The sequence below is a fragment of the Trachymyrmex septentrionalis genome, unplaced genomic scaffold (assembly GCF_001594115.1).
Source record: "Trachymyrmex septentrionalis isolate Tsep2-gDNA-1 unplaced genomic scaffold, Tsep1.0 scaffold119, whole genome shotgun sequence".
Classification (NCBI taxonomy): domain Eukaryota; kingdom Metazoa; phylum Arthropoda; class Insecta; order Hymenoptera; family Formicidae; genus Trachymyrmex; species Trachymyrmex septentrionalis.
In genome coordinates, this window is record NW_017304320.1 from 733879 (window position 1) to 742319 (window position 8441).

Consider the following 8441-nt stretch of genomic DNA (forward strand, 5'->3'; position numbering starts at 1 on the left):
TTCACGTGAGTTACAATTCGCACAATCGTAAACAAAGTGACAAAGTCAAAGTCAAAGCCTCCTGGATCACCAGTCTTAAATCCTTTGGATTATTTCCTTTGGGGGCAAATCTGAAATCACTGGTTGATACCACCCCAATTGGGAATGAGAATGATTTGAGGAATCGAATAGTTGCTTCATGCGAGGCAACACGTAACACACCTGGTATCTTCGAGCATGTGATCGTTTTATTTCATCGGAAGAACTGAAGCCTGTTTTCGTTTTTCCTAGTTTTTGACTAGTTCAAGCTGTATTTCTTTCAAATAAACAGATTATTATTACTACACGTTTAAATTTTTTTATCTCGGAAACTAAGCCGTTTAGGACACATGTTTGTGCGGACTTTTTTACTTGAAATAAACCAAAGAATCGCTCTGTCGAGTATGGCAACATACTTACTTAACTAACACCCTGTAGGCTGCTTTACTTTTATTTGATGAAACTGAGAAAAACGTTTGGCTCTGATTCGAGTTATATCAATCTGAATTCTGGCCAGCTAGAAGTCTAGTAAATTAAACCAGAAAATTTGGATTTAACCAATAAATCTTCAGTTTGGAGTCCCAATTAGTCCAAACAGTTTTTCTCGAGGTGTCAACTGAGAAGACCTAAAGCACGGGGATCCGAAAACTCAAAGGTCGACCACGAATCTCCGTGCGCTTAAACACTTTCAACGATCGAGAATTCAAGGATCTCGCGTTTAATATCGACGCAGTCTTCGAACTTGCGCACTCATCCGCATAATCATGGCTTGAGAAGAACAGATAAGATCGCACAAGGGAATTAATTACAGCCGGAGACAAGTCACGTTAAATGGCGCCCGTCCTCAATGACGCGGTGTTTGTTTCAGTAGGACAGGACGGGAAACGTCGCCGAGTGTTGCGTAATCGACGGTTAGACTGATAAAAAAAAATAGGAAAAAAATGGAAAAAAAAAAAAAAAGACCGACGAAACTGGAACAAGGATGCGTTACGGCGGCTCTAACGGCGGAGTAATTTGTTCGTTAGCGTTTCATCGCGGCATAATACGATATTCAACGACCGACGGGGTTGTACACGTTCCTTTCGTCGATATAAAATAATAACCGGCAATCGTGCTCGCCGTGCTCGTTGCGTCATCAAACGTTGCATCTCATTCAGCATTATTCAAGCGCTTGTTTAACGCTATTAGTAGTGTGTTATTCAGCGACCGTGCGTTACGCAACACTCGCGCAGAGTGCCCGGCGAGTTGCAAAATTAACGCTTACAAAATAAGCCGCGGATTAGCCGTCGTAATTTTAATAAATCGCCCCGGCGATATTGGCCATTTTGCAACCGGCCGCGCACGCGATATGTATTAGCGAGCCGATTAAAATTAAATAAATATAACTCGAGCGGGGGAGATACCGGGGAGAGTAACCTGCGAGAGTGCGCAGGATCGGAAACCGGTTCCTACGATTTTTAAATGTCCATCTCGCCGCCAAAGGCGATCTTTGTTAGTATATACGTTGCAAAAGTTGTTACTATGCGTCATACCCTGTAGACGGTAAAAAAAACATTTTTTTGTTTATGTTAAAACCAGTCCACTCAAGTCCTTGTTAAAATGTTTTGTCGAATCTTTCACATGTGCGAGTGTTAACTTAAAGTAAAATGGTTATGTTCATGTTATGTACATTTTGTGTCAAGATAACACTATGACTAAGTGAACAAATAACATTAAAATAGGATATTTTTAAATTAATATTGGTTAAATAGGATATTGTAAAACAGGATGAAATGGGACATAAAACATGTGAAATAGGATATTGTTAAATTCTAAGAAAAATGAATAAAATACATAATAATTTAGCATTCCTACTTGAAGAGTGACACAATTAACAAGAATATAAATTTTTCAGAAAAGGGTAAAACTATTTTTAAACTTAATGAGGGGGGGGGGAGAAGGGGAGGGGGGAAAGAAAAAATTATTAATTAAATAATAAAAAATATACTCTCAAAAAACATGATTAAATATTATTATTGTCACAATCCTTAAAAGTTTACCCTTTTTGAATAGCGATGATTTTGATATTCAACAGAATTGTAACAAATCCAGAATAACTCATCAAGCGTGACAAAACTCGGAATCACCAGCAGTTTATATAAATTTTAAATATTCTCTGTAGAAGACTGTTTATTTTATTTACAAAAACAAACTATATGTCACTCTTGTAGAAGGTATAAACTTTTTGAAAACCTGAAGAACGGTACAAGTGCCATTTGGTGTACAGACTTAAGTTGGTTTACTTTTAATAATTTTTGTAACTAACTCATTCGTGATAATAATTTTAAAAAAATCGCATTTTTTGTCATTTTCTTATTATAGTTACATTGTTACATAACAATCATTTAAAAAATCATAATTACGCCTAGGCATAATAAAAATTCTGTATAAACCGAAAAATTCCTGACATGATATAACAATTCTAAATTTTACCTTGTATTCTATATGTAATATTAACTTACAATTAGTAAATTAAAAGGGACCGATAACATAAATGTTAATTCTGCTGAAAAAGTATGCTTCGATAATCAGCTTACAAATTGTGTCAGTGTTATATTTTTTGTGCTAACTTTTTACATGATACTTCTGTGTCACTTTCTAATATATTCATCTTGTGTTAAATTAACACAAAAAAATTTGAATAGATTGTTTGAAACACGTGGAGAAATATAATAAATCAAACATAAATTTTCCAACTGTATATATTATGCGTCATAGCCTTTACATTGGCTGTAAGCGAGCGAGGAAAATACCTACGATCCGGTTCTATGATCTTCAACGCGCGGTAAATAAATCGAATCACAGGATAAAAATATCTGAATGGCCTGTTTCCACAATTAAAAGCAAGAAAATAGTCGCAACATAGTCGATCGCACTCTTCTTGCACTTGGCTGATAACATAATAAGATGGTTTCTCAATGACTGTCGAGTAATTCAAGTAGACAAGCGATGCATAATTTTGCATAATCGCAGGGCGTACGAACGATACGTGATAATTATTATAATCATTATCCACTCGCGCGAATGTTGCGCAACAGCGAGATAACGCTTGGACGCGATAACGACAATGGCGGGCGAAACGACGACGATGGAAGACCTAACAATTAGCTAAAAAGATGAGCAATCGACTTCCTTCTCATCGGCACTGATAGAGCAACCGGTTGTCGGCGACGACGTCCGTTCGATGACTATGATGAGGCAACCGGTTAACGGAACGCACAGAGAGTATTGGGCAATCCTGACGGAGACTGGCGCATCGTAACACGGTGTCAATAGCGAGTGCATCGGACTTCTCGCACGAGCAATTCTTGCTCGCTACAATTCGCGAAATGCGATCGTCGCCTTTGTCGTCGCGGCCGAAAATTCGCGAACGCGAGCCGGAATCCAAGTTGCCGTGCGATCGTAGCGTTCGCGCCGATTTGCTCGGCGGAAGAATTAAAAAAAGCTGCGGTCTTAAACATAACAGAATTGTTGATGAGAAACAAACTGGTAAATGTCAGAAAACCGGAAAAATGAGGAAAAGACAGGAAATAAAAAAAGTTTATTAACCTAAGATAAATTAAAATTATGACGCAAATTCGAAATAGAAATGTTTACTTACATAAAAATTGTCAAATACAATTTTAAATTATTTAAGAACGCTAAATTTTTGCAATTTTTTTCAATTGTGCAGTTGAACAAAAAAGCATTAACAGATAGATATATATACGTAGTTAAAAAGGAAACTATTAATATCTTGACATTTGCAAAAGAAATACATGTTAACGAAGTATCGCAAATCACTCATGGCAAATTTGTAAAAACATTAGGTATACAAAATATAATACTTTATGCATTTTTTTTTAACAACGGAAGAAATGTTCCAAAATTTCGTAGTTTCAAGAAAAAAATGTCTAATTGAGATGGTAATTAGAAATTAAAAATCAGCATATTCAAAATTATGTCTGAAAACAATTCAAGAAGTTACAGAAATAGACGAGAAGATAAATGCTTGTCCTTTCAATTTAACATTGAGAATTTTTTTGAAAATGCAGCTTTAGAAAATACAGCAAAAGTTTTATTTCACATTGCCACTTTCCATTTTCTTATTGTACTTTTTCTTTTTCTAATTGATAATGTTTTCTTTATTTTTATTCAGCGCTCTTTTCAGTTAAGAGAAAAAATCAAAGAATATTTTTTTCTACTTAGAACAACTCTACATATAAAACTCCACAAATTGAAACGTTTTATATATCTAACGAAAAATAAATTTAAAAAATAGTTTCATGAAAAATAATATTTACATTTATAACAATTTTAATATTTTATTAATTCTCCTTTTATATTACCACTTTAGAAGATAAAATGCAATAAATTGAGGATGCTTGTAAATCAAAAGGTTTTCGATTTTTCAGGAAATCCGATTTTTAAAAAACGTTCACTAATCAATTTAGGAAAAAAATTGCCATAAGGATTTTCCCAATGCCAATGGAAATTTCAAGAATTACAGAAACGTAGTATCTCGAGAAGCATGAGGGAAATATTCAAGGATCGTGTCTAAGGACTTGGAATGCACTCGGCATTGAAGACGCGATGCAACCTCGCATTTTGCGCTGCACACGTACTTACATTTCCGTAAACATCCCGTCTCAATGTATCATTCCTCGAGGTAATCGTTTATTTTACATGCAACTTTGAAGTCGAGTGGGACTTGCTAATTGCGAGATTGCAAAATTGAGCGATCGCCAACAATGTTACAACGTTACGCGAACCTAACAATCGTGTTACACATGAATCGACTGCAAAACAGTCCGCACATTTCCCTAAATCAAGGCCACTCGAGAATCACACGTGATGAATTAGCATAAATTACAATTTATTACGAGGATGTAATAATTTTCACGATAAAATTATTTACGAGTTTTATGATGCTTATTGGCTTATCAGATTATCAAGATCTTTCCAAGATACCTTGAACATTAATTTTATTCAATCCCTTGTCAAATCAATTTATGATATCACTACTCTGATTCCGTTAGAAATTCGTACCAAGACTGAAAATTAAATCCGGCGTGCAGTTTGCAGAATCGGAGTAGCATATAAATTCACGCCGAATTATTTAACCACGGCCGAAGATCCACAGCTTGACTGTTTAAGGCTCTTATTTTCTATCCAGTGTGTACAACGATCCATTATCCGGTGTATCAGATTCGGCGTGATTTCAAAAGTGTTCACGCACGTATTTGCGCGCAAAATATTTATTTCTAGATGTACGCAACGGTACGTGTCGCGTGCGCTTCATCAACGTCTATTATGCAGTGGTAAGTAATATGCAAACGTAGGAAATATTACGTTCGCGGGTACTTACCGCTTTTACGTAAGAGACGGCTTCAAGGAACTACGTGCATGCATACGTACACCTTGTACACGTACATACATAGACGGATCTTAATTGCAAGGTCGTGCGAGATCCCGTTACGTCGCTGATATCAACGTAACTCCACACGTTAACGTAAATGAAATAGTAATAAAACGTTGCGTGCGCAACATTTCGCCGATCGACCTCGACCAGCACACCGTGAACTCCACATCCCCGTTCCACAATTAGTCGATTTTTTTAATCAAAGCCATATCGCGAATTGAGAGAGGGGCAGCTCGAAAGGTTTAATAAGATTACGTGGACGATAATTTAACGAGATATCGTTAATAATTTCCCGTTAAATTCTAGCGCATTATTTAACATTTTATTAAACCTTTTACATTTCCACAGAAAATTACTGGAATTTTTCTACTACTCTGTATAAGTACACAGTTGGACATTGAAGGAACAACTGTGTAACCCATGAGTTAACTTTTCACCAAATTCTAAGTGTGTCCAAATGTAAATTCATTTTTGCAATTAGCTTCGAATTAAACAACGTCCATATTAATAAGTACACTTATTGAATAATGTCCAAGTTAAATTCAGCATTATTTTCTCGAGTCAAGTTCTTTAACTCCATTGTTTCAGATTAAATGAACGACATATTGAGAATCACAGAAACAACGATGACCTACAGAAATGATTAAAAATTAAATACTTCAATTGAGTATAATTTGACATTGTAAATTGACACAACGTACGGATAATAATTTAACGAGACACAAGTAAAAGGGATCATCGAGATTTTTACGATTTATCAGACAACGACCTTGATCTGAAAGACCACTTAACGCTGCGTCGTGTCTTCTTTTTTTTTCCCATTTCATTTACGAATCGTAAAGAAAAGTTCCGGACAGTTAGAAGACACGACGAGCTGAGTATTAATGTTCTTTTTTAGGCTCCGCGGTACGCTGCACGCCGTCCTCTTTCGCGAAAGCGGCGGCGAGGAGCGCCGACAAAATGGCGAGGCGGCGACGAAGATACGCGGGAAACTCGCTCGTGTGCGGTGTGACCCATTGGCCCAGTTTGCACAGGCGGTATAATGCCCATCTCGTCGCCGCGAAAGGCCGCGTTGCGTGGCCGAACTCCGCTACGCGAACTCGCGATTACGTTACTTCGTTCGACAAAAGTAACGAACGTAATGCGGCGATAAATCGACGAGAGCGGCTGCAGCCGCTAAGCGTATTCAATCACGATTCGCCAGCGGTATATTTCAAGTATATCTTCCTCATTGTATATTCGAACGAAAACCTGTACCTCCAATCCACTTGCAATTAGAATTATATATATACATTAGTTGGAAATTCTGTGTTAAATTTCATATATTTTTCGTGTCTTCAAACGCTCGATCAGAATTTTGGTGTTAATTTCGCGTGAAACGAATAGATATGGTGGAAAAAGACGAATATTTAGGTTTAAAAAAATTGACCCAGTTTAGAAGAAAATTGTGGAAGGTTATTTCTTTAGTAAAATTGACATGTGTAAGTAATGCGTAGCGTACAGTTATATATCTAGGATAAGTTTATTTAAAATACATACAGATGTGTTATTCCAACGTCTAACTTTGACCGTAATAGGTGCTTTTCTTGCATAAATAATGTGCTCATATAAGCAATCCTGTTTCTAACCTTAATATTGATACGTAGAATATATTAAACAGACACGTATATACATTTTTTTCAATTATTTTCGAACAACATGTATTTTTTGGTTCACCCCTCATAAATTGTTATTTTAACATTAAAAATATGATATGAATTTATCACGTCGAAATATTCAAATAACATAATTACATCGTATTTAATTAACAATTAAGACTGTTGAAAATTCAATACAAGAATTTCAACGAGATTTTCACACAAATACAAAATGTTTTTTTTTTTACTGTATAACCATGAAATATTTATTTCCTTCGTAAATGACACGCGAGAAGAGAAAGATAACTATTGTACGAATTATTGCTTTTACAGTTATAATACTTCTCGTTGGATAAATCTCGCAAATAACATATAAAGCGAATTGACTCTTCGTCTTCAAGATTATGTTGCTTAAAAATCTTCAAATCTGTAAAATTATAAATTCATAAAGATAGTTCTTTTAAGTCAGACGGTGGATAATCCGTATTTAATCCGTCTTTTTGAAAACTTTTAAATAGTTCCATCATATAAAGATTCCCAAATTTAACAAACAATTAAAAATTATCTTAAAAATAAATTTGTCATTCGCGTTTATGTTGCAATAAAAAAGTGGCTTCTTCTTAAAAGAAGAACATTAAAAATCTAATAAAATTTTCAACGCGTTCCGAATTTCCGAAACGATCGAGAGACTATTAGAACTCTCTTTCGACAGAAGAAAGTTTTTCAATCGACATTCACGACAATTCGAGATTCAACGCGACGTATCTCGAGACTGTATCTTTCCAGACCGTATATTTTTCTAATTACTCGATCGCGCGCGAGAAACGGGGAATTACGGGTCGATTTCAATCTCGCTTCTCAGCTCTTCTCAGTCGCAAACGAAAAGAAATCTCGGCGGATATTAGATTCTCGGAGAGAGATTCTTGGATCATTAGACTGCATCTCGGAACAAAGAACGATTTTGTGGTCGCATACTCTCAGAGTGCAGTGGCTCGCGTCTCTCTCTCTCTCTCTCTCTCTCTCTCTCTCTCTCTCTCGCTCTCTCGTTTTCAAGAGCCTAGCGGGATGCTCCACTTCGGTATATATTTAAATATACGCCACACTCCTCTCACCGCGCTCTCACGAGTCTCCGACCCTCCGCGACTTCCTCCTCCTCGGCAACCCGCCACGCCGCCGCGACTTCTTTCGGTCTACTTTCCGTGCCGACGCGCACAATCGCGCTCGCGCCGTGCCGCGCCCCTGGCGTGGGGACCCTCCGGTAAATATTTACAGTTAACGTCGTTACGTAATAAGCGTATACGCCACCGCGTTCACGGACCAGCAGATCCGGGGGCGGGGGAGGGGGG

General features: G+C 36.9%; 1 long non-coding RNA gene and 1 pseudogene across 1 annotated transcript in view; one reads left to right on the plus strand and one right to left on the minus strand.

Annotated features, from left to right (window-relative positions):
- Positions 1–189, minus strand: part of LOC108754474 — a 15089-nt gene extending 14900 nt beyond the window's left edge. Inside the window, exon 1 of the long non-coding RNA XR_001939708.1 lies at positions 121–189. This is a non-coding gene — a long non-coding RNA (uncharacterized LOC108754474). The remainder of the gene's footprint in view (positions 1–120) is intronic.
- Positions 190–4688: 4499 nt separating this feature from the next.
- LOC108754429 lies at positions 4689–6591 on the plus strand (annotated as a pseudogene).
- The last annotated feature ends 1850 nt before the right edge of the window (positions 6592–8441 follow it).